Raw genomic sequence first — 14209 nt, forward strand, 5'->3', positions numbered from 1 at the left:
CGCTGCAACTGCAGCAACCTATGGCGAGACCGTGGGGCGGGACGGACCAATCAGGTCCTTCCAAATTCCCGCCACAAGGGGCAACAGAATTTGCATAGCCAAGGGTATATAAGACCCACTCTCGCAAGGTTAGTCAGGTTAATCGACTGAAGCGACTCCTGAGCAAGTGAGCATGCACGGCAAGCAAAACGCAATACTCGTTCCCTCATCTTAGGGAACCGAGGTTACGTTAGTAACCGAAACGTTCCCTTACGAGAGTACTCTCGTATTGCGTTTTGCTAAAACGCTATGGGGGACCAATGCAAAACGCCGACGACACCAAACCCAGGCCAACCTAGGTGGGCCCGTAATATGATATCAAGAAGTCCCAAAATGAGCCAGACCTGAGTCAAGCCCTTAATGAGAATGAACACGATATACGTGTAATATAATATATAGACCGGACATAGTCGGGCCAGGAATAATGAATGGCCAGATAATTCGAGCCGTATAAGGAATGTGCTATGACTTATACAATACTTAACCCAGACCGGACTTTTCGAGCCTTAAGGGGTTAAAACTGTACACAGCAAGAAGCCCAGCCTATAAGGCCGGGACATCTAAATATAATCTGATAAGTGGACGGGGAGGCCCAGCCTGCCGCCACACAGATATCATTTAGAGAAATGCCAATAGACCAAGCCCACGAAGAGGCCATGCCTCTAGTAGAATGGGCTTTAATGTCTAAAGGGCAGCTGAGATCTTTAGACTCATAAGCCAGCGAGATAGCATCTACTATCCATCGTGACAAGGTCTGCTTTGTAACCGCGCACCCTAAGGTGCAGCCGCCAAAGCATACAAAGAGCTGTTCAGTTGCCTAAGCAGCGGAACGCTCCATGTATATCCTCAGCGCTCTGACAGGACAGAGCAAATTAGCATCTTCTTCATCTATCGGTGATGAAAGTGCTGAGAGTGAAATGACCTGTGCTCTGAACGGAGTTGAAAGCACTTATGTACATATCCATGTCTTGGTTTGAGGACGACTTGAAGTCGTTTGGCCCAATTCCAGACACGAAGGCGCTCACAGAGAGCGCGTGCAGATCACCCACTCGCTTAACTGACGATCGCCAGCAGAAAAGCGGTCTTAAGTGACAGGAGCTTAAGCTCACCGAATGCAGAGGCTCAAGTGCAGAGCTCTTCATGACATCCAAGACACTGGACAAGTCCCATATAAGGACTGAAGAGGGGGCGAGGTGGGTGAAGCCTTCTAGCCCCTTAAAGGAAGCGAACAATGTTAGTCCGTTCACTTGAATGTGATACGCTGCTATAGCAGCCACATAATTTTGAGCGTGGAGGGGGAACGACCCGCGTCCAGAAGCTCTTGTAAAATGTAAGCACTTCTGACACTTCACAATCCTGTGGGGTCAGACTTCGCGCTTTACACCAGTCCGAAAAGACTGACCATTTGTCTGAATAGAGCCGCCTAGTCGCGGGGGCTCTAGCTTCAGTAATGGCATTCAATAATTTTTCAGAGAGGTTCTCATGTACCCGCTGATGGGCCAGACATGAAGCGCCCATCGATCGGGACGGGGATGCCAGATCTGCCGTCCCGCCTGCATGAGGAGGTCTCTCCTCAGCGGGACCGGCCACGAATCTGTATCCGACATCTGATTCAGTAGTGAGAACCAAGGTTGATTTCTCCAAAGCGGGGCTATTAAAGCACAGCGCATCTGCTCTCCCTAATCCTCTCTATGACCTGAGGTAACATTGAGATTGGGGAAAAAGCATAAAGAAGAAGGTTGGGCCATTCGTGGGCCAACGCATCCTTATGCTTGGAAAATTATATTCGGCATTGAGCATAGCCTTGTGAGGCGAAAAGATCCACTTTTGCCTCTCCAAGAACTGCCCCAATTGTCTGAATTGCACCTGGACAGCATGTCCGGACCCAAATTCAGAATGCCTGGCACATGAGTCGCTCTCAGCGTATTGTGCTCTGCCCATATTAGGACTTCTTACGCCATTGTGTGCAGATCGATTATTTTCAGACCGCCTTGGCAATTTATATAGGCTACCACCGACCTGCTGTCCGTTCGGACCAGGGCATGGTGGTGCTTTATGTACGGAAGGAAAGCTCTTAGCGATAGCGTGACCGCTTTCATCTCTAGACAGTTTATATGAAGGCTCTTCTCCGAGTCTGACCAGAGACCGGAGACTGGCCTGCCCTCGTGAAGGGCTCCCCAACCTAGGTTGGATGCATCTGTCGAGATAACTTTCCACTTCGTAACAGTGCCCAAACTCACGCCCGTCTGGTACCAGACGGGATTTTTCCAAGGAGCCAGAGCTAACACACAGCTGTGGTCTACCTTGATTTGCAATCGGCCCGAGAGCCATGCGTGAGCTGGAACGTGGCGATTCAGCCAGTGCTGTAGGGGGCGCATGTGCAACAGACCCAGTCTGAGAACTAGCGCCGCCGAGGCCATGAGACCCAGCATCCTCTGAAAGTGTTTGAGAGGAATGCGTGCACCGGACCTGAGGGAAACCGCTCGGTTCTGAACAGAGAGCGCGCGCTGTGACGTCAGTCGCACGCTCATCTGCAGTGAGTCCAATACTGTTCCCAGAAACGAAACTTTCTGTGTGGGAGACAATAAACTCTTGCCACGTTGATTCTGAGTCCCAAGCATTCTAAATGGTTGAGAAGCCAAGATCTGTGGTTTAATAACTGTATCTCTGACGGCGCTATTCTGAGCCAGTCGTCGAGATAATTGAGAATTCTCATTCCCCGAAGCCTCAGCGGGGTTAGCGCCGCTTCCATGCACTTCGTGCGGGGAGTCAGAGATAGACCAAAAAGGTAGCACCTTGTATTGGTAAACTTTTCCCCTCGAAGGCGAATTTCAAGAATGGCCTGTAATGAGGGGCTATTTGTATGTGGAAAAAGGCATCCTTTAGATCCACAGTGAAAACCCAATCACCCGGCGGATGTGCGCGAGGATTTGTTTCATTCTCAACATTCTGAACGGGCGCTTCATAAGGGCTTTGTTCAGATGTCTGAAATCTAGAATGGCCTGAGACCACCACCCTTCTTTTGGCACAAGGAAGTAGCGACTGTAAAAGCCTGACTCGCTCTGTGAGGGGTGCACGGTTTCCACCGCTCCCTTAATTTAACAGTTTGATATTTCGGTTCGAAGCACGTGACTCATGTCACTTCTCACCGCTGTCTCTACCACGGTGCGAAAGCACGGTGGTCTGCGAGCGAACTGTAGCGAGTAACCTTGTTATCGAAGCCAAGGGTTGAATTAATTTGTGGGGCGGGTCACTGAGTAACAGGGACCTGTTAGCCCGGATGCATTGTGCTAGTAGCACTGTGAGAGGCGGCGTGCACTGAATGGTGACGCACGCCTTATTGGGTCGCCTTGGAAGTGGCGCTTACCAAGGGGATTGTGTTTGTGTACAGAAGAGCACGTTGCTCACGGGCTCATAAATAGTAAATAGGGAAATAGTGTTCCCAGCCGCCTGAGTGCAGGGGGCCGGAGAACGCAGAATAGTGGCGAACGCTTTGTGTCACCGGGGAAATGGTGCATGTGTACAGGAGAGCGCGTTTGTTTGCGGGCTCGTCGATTGTAGGAATAATGTTTCCAGCCGCCTGAGTGCAGGGAGCTGGGGAACATAGGGAAGCGCTTGAGTGTAGGGGTACAACTTTGATGTTGGCACCTGCCTACAGACGAACTCGTAACACTGTGTTTAGATAGTGTTACTGTAAAGTGGACGCATTCTTGCGGATTAGTCCACGTGCACGTTAGCGGCAGGGCTAATGGATAGCGCGTGCTCTGCAGGCGCGGGTCTACCTAGCCACTAGAAAGCTCTGATTCATTGTAAATAATGTGTGGTGGCGCGCACTGTATAATGGGCGCCACTACATTAGTGTATTCGCGGCGTACGCCAGCGAGCGAATTCACAGTGGTAAACGCATAACAGCGTCAATGTGCAACTGAGCATGTTTGGCCACAGGCTAGTTATTGCAATGTTACATCTCCAGTCACCTGAACTAAGGGAACTGGGAGAATATCATGTTTATTGAGTGATTTGTGGCACTGAATTAACAGTGCTTATGCAGGAGTGCACACTATGTAGTGGACACATTACCTACAGTGTTGAACCACTCCAGCCGCCTGAATAGGGGAACTGGGAGAAGTGATATTTGAGGGAAAAAAGGCGCAAGCTTGGCAGCCATTTTATGACCTCGTTATGCTCAGACGTAGAGCGCGTGTTATGACGCGCTCTAGTCAGCGAACGCGCGTTGTGCAGAGAGCGCGCGCTGCCATATAAGGCTGTTTACCTTTGGCAGCAAGCGCGCGCTGCAGCGAGAACGGCTGTGACGCAAGCGCGTTCTCTGTATATCCAGCAGCCTGAGTTCGCATGTCTCTCCTCTAGCATTCTCTGCCCGCGGCATATCAGGGCGGCGGGGCGAGAGAGAAGGAAGAGTGAGGAGAGCTTATGTTGAGTTCACTCGTGTGTAGAAGTGCACATCTTCCATCCGCGTGGCGGCAGTATCACATTCTCTGTCAGCGGCCATTTCAGGGCGGCGGAGTAAGAGAAGGAGCGAGTGAAAAGCCCCGTATGCCCGCGGAGCCATTAGCACAGCGGGAATAACATTCTCTGTCCACGGCCATTTAGAGCGGCGGAGGAGAGAGAGGGAGGCGCGTGGAGAGCTCCATATATCTGCGGCGTCATCAGCGCAGCGAGGATATAACCTTCTCGGTCCGCGGCGCGTTTCAGCGCGACGGAATGAGAGAAAGGGAGAGCTCTGTATGTCCGCAGCGGGGATATAATGTTCTCTGTCCACGGCCATTTAAAGCGGTGGGGATGAGAGAGGAAGGAGTGAAACTCTGTATGCCCGCGGCGTCATCAGTGCAGCGGGGAAAACCTTCTCCGTCCGCGGCGCTTCTCAGCGCGACGGAACGAGAGAAAGGGAGAGCTCCGTGGGGTATCACATTCTCTGTCCGCGGCGCCTTAGCGCGACGGAACGAGAGAAGAGGAGCGCTCCGTCTGTCCTCGGCTTTATTTGAAGCGGCGGAGGACCAATGTTCTCTGTTCGCGGCGTAAACACGCGGCGGCACGAGAGAAGAGAGGTGGAGAGCTAGAAGCTCTTAGAAGTGGCGTTGGCAGCAACGCACATATCATAAACACACATACATAGTATAAAGGATATTTTAACGCCGGATGGCGCAGCTGGAAGGCAGGCTGAAGGCGGAGAATCCGACATCCTCAGGCTGTGTGTTCCGCTGGGTGCGTGTCGACGGCGGGCTTCGATCCGGAGCTCAACGATTGCAAGTCGCTGAAGAAGAATTAATCTGACTAACCTTGCGAGAGTGGGTCTTATATACCCTTGGCTATGCAAATTCTGTTGCCCCTTGTGGCGGGAATTTGGAAGGACCTGATTGGTCCGTCCCGCCCCACGGTCTCGCCATAGGTTGCTGCAGTTGCAGCGGCACAGCCAATCAGCACGCAGCTGCTTCCTGCTGAGAGCTGTGCAGCTGCACTGCGTGTACATGGTATTTTTGGATAAAAATTTGCTTCAATATCTCGAGGAAAGGAATTCCCCCATAGCGTTTTAGCAAAACGCAATACGAGAGTACTCTCGTAAGGGAACTCATTTATGTAGGTGAATTTTACAGATACTGATGAATTTCATGTGTTCACCTTGATAATAAAACATTAAGCATGATGAGTGTAATTATTTCTTTAGACAAGGACAGAAGATCAGACCAGCTTAAAAAAAGTTGGAAACCATCACATAAATTCTAATGGTTTCTATTAAAATACCAATAGGAACCATTGGCTTTTACCATTTAAACCACTACAGAATTATTTTTTGTAGTATGTTTGGGACATATTCTATTAGGATTTAATGCCCCCACTAATAGAAACCAACACATATCAGTAGAGACCCACAGAGACCACTATAATTCCCATTACAACCAATACAATTCCCATGAAAACCATTAAATCCAATAGAATTTCTGTAATGGTTTCTATAGTTTTAGTTAGCAGGGCAGTATCATGTGTGAAAGCTTTATCTTGTTTAGCTTTGTACTTGTGTAATGTATGTAGCAGAGGGTTTTTGAAGTTTCTGTCTTTGATGCATGTTTTTATGTAACAATGTTCATATGTCCTCTAATTAATAATAATAATTAAAAAAAAATGTGGCAGAGGGTGACACTGAAATAAACTCAATCCACTCTCCTCAACAATAACGCCAATCCAAACACAGACTACTACAACCCACGGTGTTGCCATGGTTTGGCTTCACTTTTATAAGAAATTCAGCCGCCAGGTTTCAAACCTGTCAACACTGGATTGGGCTGTCAAAGCAGTCAGGTGGTTCACTACAGGTGTAAACCAGTGTGTTTGCTTCAGAAGTCATTTTAACGTGACTAGTGACGTAATGATACAAGCTCCGAAGCAGGGGTTCATTGCAAGGACCGTTCGAGTTTGAAGCAAGCTTCGGAGCGTCGGTGTCAGACGTAACATCACTAGTTTACATGTTTAAGGACCAATGTCATGAAATGCGTTGTGTGTCCTGCTTTATTATTAGAGTAATAATTAGGGATGGGCAACAGTGATCGAGTACTCGAACGTGACAGCGACGATCGATCATGAAAACGATGATTGCCCTGACTTTAAAAAATATATTTGTCTATTTTTCTGATTGGTTATTGCGGCATTTTTGGCTGTTACTGAGGTTTGATTGGTTAGCGTTAAGCCTTGTTTAAGGCCAATTTATATTTCCACGTCGAGTGTAAGCTGTAGGTGTGATGCGCGCGTAACCTACTACGCCGTACCCTGACGCGCACCTCTCCAAAAATGTAACAACGCAATTCTACGCGGATCGCAAGCGCCGTGATTGGTCTGCCAGAACCCCTCCCTCAGGTCAATAAATAAATAAATAAATCTGCGATAGGAGTGTGGGTGATTCTTTATGTTCGTAAATAAAAACATAGATCCGCTGAGTATATAGTTTATTTTCTCATTAAAACCAAAGATGTTAATCAGTGATTGCATATCAAGAACAGGGACACATTAGGGTTAGGGATGTGATGGTGAGGAAATTTTCCCACCGGTTAATTGACGTGTGACAACACCGGTAATACCGGTATCACCGGCGGGGCCTTTTAAACCACTAATTCTATCTAACGGAAAGTTACATGCACACGACCGCTCTGAACTGAAAACGCGCCAGTGCGCACACACCGTGAATGACAGCTTGTCTGTAAATGCGCGCTCTGGCCCTCATTTATCAAAAGTGTGTACACCAAATTTCCAGCGTACACCCAAAACCACGGTGACTTTGAGATTTATCAATATGGACGTTGGCGTACGGCACGCTCAAATCCTACGCCAGCTCAGGAGGTGGTGTACGCACGTTTTGAGTTAGTGCGAAAATGCGCGGAAAAACAATTCCTAACACCACAAAACGCACTGACAAAGATATGCTATATTATGACCCACTGTAAAACAACAACAACTAAAGCCCTATTCGCACGGGATTAGCAGGGCTCTACATAGCGTCCATTTTGGGCGCATTTGCGCCTGAAAATTGCGTGCGACTGCGAAAAAATATTTAGGCGCACCGGTGCGAGGGACCCGATCGATTCTCATGAATAGATGTATAATACAATCGGAATAAAAACTACAACTGCCAAAGTGCATCAACACTGACTGACTGACTGAGCAACTGTTATGTTTCGTGCTGCAATCAACTGCTTTTCATGCCTTCTGGAGCATGTGCAAAGAACGTGTGCGACGGACTAAACTTCACAGATTGTTTACAAGGCGAAACCACGTTCTATGGGTGAAACGGGTGTGACGCGGCCATGCGCACTTACCAGACGCCTCGCGCTGATGTTTCTTTGCAGCCAAAATTATCTAGAAATACCACATTTGGATTATCATAAACAAGGTCGGAAATGAACAGGGGCTTGGGGCAAAAATGCCACCAAAAATTCATTAATAAAAAATCTTTTAAAAATGCCCCTGTATGAGTTCTTGATTTAATCTTTATCAGCTGCAGTCCATAACATTTATTGTGTTTAAAAATGACTAGATGCGTGAGTAGATAGACTACTATGAGTGAGTACATCATGAATCCATTTTCCATCATGAATCCATTTTATCTTACCCTGAATCACTACGGTACACATATAATAAGTGTTTATATTCTGACTATTCAATTCCAGTTTGGTTCGCAGCGCTGCGGAGGAGCACAGTCCCTGCGTGACTGGCCATAGACATAAACAGAGAGAAGTAGATCCGGCTGCAGTGTTCTTCCGCGAGGCGCCTGCAGTTCTGTTTATTAAGCGCCAGAGCGCCTAAAGTTACTGACTGCTATTGCTCAGAGTATTGGCATGATTGCAAATGTGATACTGATCTTGTACAAAAGTCCAATAGACAAGTTGATATTAAGTAACAACGTTTTAGCCACAATAGGACTGTTTATTATGTGAAAATCAAAACTACAGCAGAACTGTTGAGCATCTCCAAGCGGTTCGATTCGAATGAATTTGCGTTTGAACGATTGAATGAATGACTCCCAAATAGACTTGACGCCACCTACTGGCTGTTTTATTTTCATATTTATACTTTGCATGGACTTTTTATTTAAAATATAAATCTTTTAACTAAGTTTAAGTTTAACTTGTACATAGCCTATTTCTAAATTCAAAACTTATATTTAAAATATTCATACAACATTATTTACCCATGAGCTGCATTAAATCTATGTAAATGTGTCTAAACAGCACTTCAGATAGAGCTGCTGTGCCACTTCTACAGTGCAGAGATTGATCTTTTGATGCTGATTTCATTAGATTGGTAACAGTCTGGTTGTGTCTTATTGCTCTAACTGAATTTATTGTTTAAATTAATATTTTAAAAACAACTTTTCTATTTTAATTGAAGAAATTGACTAAATATGATCCATACATTTGATAAGATTAGGAAACATTGCTCTTATAATGGTAAAAATGCCCCTGGACATTAATTTAAAGGGACAAAGATTATCCTGCAATGAATGTGTGTTATTGATCAGAAAGTGCTCCTAAATTTTTGACTGTGCTCCTAATTTTTTTTAATTAGGAGCACAAGTGCTCCTCAAGAAAAATGTTAGCGTAGAGCCCTGATTAGTATTATCTGGGGACCTCGTGTGATTTAGAAATTACTCCCCCACATCTGAATTTTGCGTGGCGCATTCGCACGGGATAAGCAAGCCTGTGATTTTCCTCGAATTTACTGACTTATCTCCCGGATATGTCAAGACTTGTAAATGTTTTTTCGTTATAGATATAGCTGTATGAAATTATAAACAGTCGTATCAATATCATTTTGATTGTTTCATAGTAATAAAAATAATTTTGTTCAGTTAGAGAACAGACGCAATTAAAAACTTAACTGAGCAATATAATAACAACCCAGTAAACACAGAACGTTCCCATATGGTTCCCGTTTGGTTAATTTTGTAGGGAACCTTCTCAGAACGTTCCCTGCAGGTTATTTTTGAGGTGTTATTATATAACCTAAAGAGAACCTTCTCAGAACGTTCCCTGCAGGTTATTTTTGGGGTTTATTTTATAACCTAAAGAGAACCTTCCTAGAACGTTCCTTGCAGGTTATTTTTGAGGTGTTATTATATAACCTAAAGAGAACCTTCCCAGAACGTTCCCTGCAGGTTATTTTTGGGGTTTATTTTATAACCTAAAGAGAACCTTCCCAGAACGTTCCCTGCAGGTTACATTTACATTTATGCATTTGGTCGACGCTTTTATCCAAAGCGACTTACATTGCATTCAAGGTACACATTTTAGATTTTGTCAATTCTTGCTTTCCCTGGGAATCGAACCCATGACCTTGGCGTTGCTTGCGCCATGCTCTACTGTTTGAGCTATAGGAAAGATAGCTCAAGATAGCTAAAAAGGTTATTTTTAGATACAATTTTTTTATAATATATACGCAGGTTTATTTGTATATTTCGTTACTGCGCGCCTCTGATCTGCGCGCGCTTCTCCAGCACGCTCTTTCTTTCGTCATCCACAGAAAGACGCGCCCTCGCGTAATTTAAAAATTAACGGTCATTTTGTTTTTACCGACTGACTAACATTAGTTTATCGCTCTTTATTGAATAATGGGTTATAATTAATAAATATACTGGTGTAAATAGTGTGATTTCACAGAGATTTGACACGTAATTGAAGATAACATGATGTTAACCGAGGAGATTTGGTTTACTGACCAAAAGAGAGAAGTAGGCTTCGTTCCGTTAATTCAGTGGTAAGAAAATAATGCAGTTATCCCAGTTAAAGTCATCTTTATTCATTATTAATGTCTGTGAATAAAATTCATATTTTAAAACCACATATTGTGTTGAAGTCATTGTTATTTGGCACTTAAACGTAAAACCTGGTTGTGGTAGTAGGTGTCGTCAGTGATACAAGTTACGAAATGTAGGCCTACATATTAATGCATAATTCAATCTTATTTAATCCTCCATATGAAGGTTTACGTGCTTCAATTATTTCTATTGATTAAATAAGTTCAAAACAAGACATGGTTTGTAGTAGGCTACTGATTATTAACGTCCATTCATCCGTTTTCCATGCCGCTTATACCATATGGGACGCGGGCATTGCTGGGCGATTACTGACGTACAGCAGGGTAAATTATATCGGAGTAAATAGGTTAGGGGAACGTTCTCCAAACCAACAGGGAACGTTCTATTTACGTAAAGAAAACTTTCCTGGCTAACCAATAGAGAACGTTAGGATGTCTGTTCTGGGAACCAGAAACTAACGTTCCCAGAACGTTCTGGGAACCAAAAATTGTTATCTGGGAATATACGGCGGAAGATTCAGTTTCAAACCTAAATGTAAAAGTGCCCATTTAAGCGAGTTGTCATTGTACTGTTCTATTTTTGTGTTTTTCATTAAGAATGATATTAAACACACCATTCAAGCAATTTACTCCCAAATTGGTGCTCATTTTAAAGTGAAAGTATAGTGCGCATTGTATGCAGCCTAGCTCCATTCTTTGTGAAAGATAAAGATAGAAATGTGCACAGGAAACAAAAACCTTGCAAAAATGATATACGATCGCCTAATCCCGGCCAAATCACAGAGATGATGATTCGCACGGGACTAATATCATCACAGGACCTCTGTGTTTGGCGAAATATGGTAGGTCATTTGCGGGGGAATTTTGACTTTACAAATTACAGACATGGGCGATTCGCACGGGATTAAGATCACAGACATTCTCTGCAATTATTACAAATCACCAGAGGTCCCCACATAATACTAATCCTGTGCGAATAGGGATATAGTAATTATAAACGTTAGTGTTTATTTTTGTGCAACATGGACTTCAATGTTTAATTTGTGTGACTTTACCAAAGCATTTGATTTGTAGGCATATGTATTCCTCCAGTTGTGAGCCTGTGCGCTTTACCTGACATTTCAGGGTTAGGCCCGGCAGCTGCGCACGGACTGGGACTGAAAATAATTCAGACTGACAAAATAATAAAAATGACATTCTTCTTCTTTTAAATAATAATAAAATAAATATTTTTATTTAGAAAAAGAATGTTGTTATTATCATTAAGCGTCATTAATAATACAAATCATAATAATAATAATAATAACAAGAAGAAGAATCTTCCAAATTGTCATGCAATTATTAATGTGAATGAATGATACTCCACATCACATCCTCATCACTATTGTACACCCCAATACATGTGACGTGATACGAAATTAAATGCTAAATATTTCAAAACACGTGCTGTAAAATAATGCATTGTGATAGGTAATTTCTCATCCAAACAGCTATTTAAACTGGATTTCCACCGTACACCATATTTTGTTTTTGTGTGTGCCTTTAATCCCACTCTTTAAACTCCCAAATAAAACAATTTAGTTTTTTCCATTTCCCTGGTGATGGTCTCGATCTCCACGTCGGAGAAGTTTCGTTTCTTTGGCGTCTTGCGTGTGTCCATGGCGTAAAATGAGGGCGTGGGGGAGGCGGAGACTTGAATATATAGGGACGTGTTATTCTAATTACGAGAATAATGACGTTTTCAGCTGCGGCATTTATCAAGGGCAGGTATTGCGTACACCTGGATTTCAGAGGTGCGCACATCTTCACTACTACTATTAAAATGCATGCAAATAATTAACTTTCATGATTGTGAATAACTATAGTGTTCCGTGAGTATAACTCTGCCACTAACGTGTGATGTGAATGTATGTCGCGTTGTTCAGTATATTGGGATGGAGGCAAATGATAGAATTTGTAGAAAAATTATTAATTTAAATGCAAAACCGAGAAAATTCACAAGCGCGCATTGAACCGTGAATGCCGTACCGAACGGTTCAATATTATATTGAGAATTGTGGCATCCCTACTGAATAAATACCATTCATTTTAAAGGATTAATTCAAGAGTGAGGGTCAACTGAAATAGCTTAGGCTATAGGCCTATCATATTCAGCAAATATTCTTTCAAACCAGACCTGCTTAGAGCGGGACACGAACCAGCTTTTAAAAAACACATTTATGCATCATAATCTAGCAGTTATTTTTTCTAGTCATATGTTCATGTTTTCATAGACATGTGATGTTTGCATTTGTCAACATTAATTTTCGTAACACTCTTAAAATAGTTTCATATCTCCATGACGGAGACGCCCTGCCCCCCACACAAGCCCCGCCCCCAATTACTCGCATACTCGTTTTTGAGACCTATCGATGATCTCAATGAGAAATTGACAAAAATTCCCATCCCTAGTAATATGTTGGCAGAGAGTTTTTCACAGACTCCGACTCTATTACGGCAATAAAATGTGCCACTTTACATAAGATCTCAGACATCAGCATAATGAATGAGGTGAAAACAGGGAACTTTTGGAGACAAAGAGGCTTTTCAGCAGCTCAGTTAAACATGATGGTCCTGTTGTTTCTCAGACTTTGGACAAGAGTTGAACTTGAACAAACCTTGTTTTAAATGCAATTAATATCTAACTTGTATCAAAATGCTCCATATTCCTGATAGAAAACATGTGTTCACTTAATGTAAGTGTATTAAAGTAATCCAACGTAAATTCAGTAACTTCTCTTGATTTCTCCAGATCTGGTCCTGTGGGCGTCAGTATCTCACAGTGATCACAGTTCACACCTGCAGTGAAGCCCCTCCCACAACAATTCACCAATAAATACTGGGAATATTCACATCATCCTACAAGAGAAGGACAAACTCCAGGTATAGCAGCTGAAATCTGTGTGACTGTTAAAGATGGAGTTTATTAAAGAGGAGATTGAAGACATGAGTTATCCAGAACCATCCAGAATAAAACATGAAGATACTGAGGAACAAATAGGTTGGTGTCCATTCTTGATTCTTCATTATTGACTGCTTTAGTAGCTGTGATATAATAATCAGTATATGGATGATAAATGACAGAGAAATGTATCTAAATGATCACAACCCAGTTTTAATTCATGGGCGTCGGAACATTGTATGTGGGTGGGACAAGATTTTGAATTATGAATTATCATCTCTAATTCAGCACATGTCTGTTTACCTACCCCTACCAGATTAACACTTATTATTAAACACGTTAGACGCTTTATTTCCACTTTTCTAATATATATTCTTCATTTTTATTGAAAATAAATGCCTTTTCGATCTGAGATGTGATGGGAAAAGGGAGTAGAGTGAGTTCGGCAAAAGGCGGATTTGAATCATGGGTTGATTTGTGTCAAAACTTGATGCCATGTGTCTTACCCAAGCGGCAACTCCTCCAGTTTCTCTTGAAGCCAATACGAAATTGACATAAACTGCAATTCATCGACTGGCCACTAGAGACAGGCTCCAGAAGGGAGCAGAATCTCATTGAGCCTCATTTTAAAATGCCCAACTTTACAGCAGATTAAAACATGTTTATAGTCTGGTACAAACTGTGGTTTTGGTTTATGCAGCTAATTTTGCCCTTCATGACAACTTTGAGGGGGGTGAATGTCTTTATAACTCATTTGTTATAGTAAAGCCTTAAAGTTCTGCATAATTAAGGGCGTGGCCACTTTGAGTGACAGGTGGATAGCCGTTTATCTGCTGTCTGTTAGTCATCACGTTACCTCAGCTCCACCCACGTCCCGCCTCTTTGCCCATTTTCTGTTATCCGGGAGTG

This window comes from Gobio gobio (assembly GCF_949357685.1).
Source record: "Gobio gobio genome assembly, chromosome: 8".
NCBI lineage: Eukaryota > Metazoa > Chordata > Actinopteri > Cypriniformes > Gobionidae > Gobio > Gobio gobio.